Genomic DNA, 1951 nt, shown 5'->3' with positions numbered 1-1951 from the left:
CCTCCTCCTCTTCCACCTGAGCATCAGGCAGATCAAGATGGTGATCTGCTGCTTCCACATAGTCAATAACAATGACGTTCATAGTTTCACCATGATGAACCCACCTAGTATATGTGACCGACATCCCATACAAGTGTAGATGATTTTGCACAGTTGACTGGGGTCTTGTAACTGAATTCATACAACTGCTACACGAGCGGAGCACATCTAATTTCAGACCACCATACTCAGCTCTGATAAAGTTCATGAAGTTTTCGCTAATTTTTTTAAATAATACATTTTTTTTATTAAATTGCACAAATATTACGCTGATAAATTTATTTTCAAAAATATTACTCAATCAGCTTGCAGCAGGCCGAGTAAGCCTAGTCAGTGCACAGCAGGCCGACAGGGCCTTATCAGCCTACTGCGGGCCGACAGGCTATCAATCGGCCACGTGCGGGCCGACTATTGGCCGGGCCACATCCCTCCACTCGCTGTCGGCGCGGGCTGGGTCATGGGCGCCCTAGTCGGCCAGCTGCCGACCGATCGGCCAGCTGCAGGCCGACAGGGAGCAGGCCCGCAGCGCTGCCTCCTTTTTCTTTCCCTTCTCCTTCTCCTTTCCTTCCCCACCTCACGCAGCACAACATCTCTTTGTTCTTCTTCCTTCCTCCTCTCCCCAACATGAAATAGCTCCAATTAATACACCAAAATGACCCGGTTTTTTGTGGATTTGGCACCGTGAATGGGTTCTACTTATTTAGGGGAGACAAAAGAGACCTCGATCTACTGATGGGGTAGCTTGTGGTGGTCGTGGTGAGGATTTTTTTGGAGCATTTTTTCAGATCATTTGTGGAGGTTGTGGAGGCGGAGGTGGAGGTTGTGGCGGCGATGGAGGTGGAGGTGGTGGTGGAGGTGAAGCTGCGGGAATTTGGTGGAGTTTCCGGCTCCGGTTCCGGTGATTGAAGGCCGCCGTTCGTCGTTCGCGCGCACGCTTCAAGGGTATATTTCAGCAAACATTTATTTTTCAAAGTTGCGTGCAATTATTGTTATTTGCTCGAGTAGTAAACGTAAATATTTAGGTGGTCGTGGTGAGCATTTTATTTTCCCGTTCCCGTTTCGGTTAGCATTTTATTTAGATGTCAACTAATTGGTTGCTTAAAAATGTGTAGTTGCTCCGGTAATATTCCGGACTATATGAATATTATTTGCTCGAGTAGTAAACATAAATATTTAGGTGGTCGTGGTGAGCATTTTATTTTCCCGTTCCGGTTTTGGTGAGCATTTTATTTAGATGTCAACTAATTAGTTGCGTAAAAATGTGTAGTTGCTCCGGTAATATTCCGGACTATATGTGGATGTGTAGTATTTAGGAGTGTCAGTAATTGTAGTTGCTCCGGTAAAATCCGTATTATAGGCAGTCCAGTCAAATATTAAAATCTGTGAATATTTGTAGTTGCTCCGGCAAATATTCGTAATATATTTGTAGGTGTGTGAATTGTATTAGTTGCTCCGTTAATATTCTGTAATATATAGCTAGCTAATATATAGACATGTCTAATATCTGTTAGTCGGGGTATTTTAAGTTTTTGCTTAATACTTGTATTTCGTTGTTGAAAAAAAATAGGTGAGCCGAGATGTCCGATGTAGTGAAGTTTAGATTTTACTATGGTCCTAGTACTGTGCAAGTAAATGAGATGGGAGCAGATCTGAGTGAATTTACTCACATAGAGGTGCCAATGAGCGCACCTCAAACATGGTCTGTCAGTCAGTTGAAAGAATGGATTACGGCAAGTTTAGGTCTTGATACTGAAACACACACCGTCGGTGTTCATGCATTGTGGACACGGTCAAGTTCAATAATTTACTTTTATTTGAGGCCAATAGTGCGAGACTCCGATTGGGTGCGGTGGTTACATGGTTGTGAACGAAGGGGATGCAATCCTATTGCTTTAGTGCTTCCCGTCGTGAA

The sequence above is a fragment of the Triticum aestivum genome, chromosome 2B (genome assembly GCF_018294505.1).
Source record: "Triticum aestivum cultivar Chinese Spring chromosome 2B, IWGSC CS RefSeq v2.1, whole genome shotgun sequence".
NCBI classification, from domain to species: domain Eukaryota; kingdom Viridiplantae; phylum Streptophyta; class Magnoliopsida; order Poales; family Poaceae; genus Triticum; species Triticum aestivum.
Note: the sequence above shows the minus strand (reverse complement) of the source record.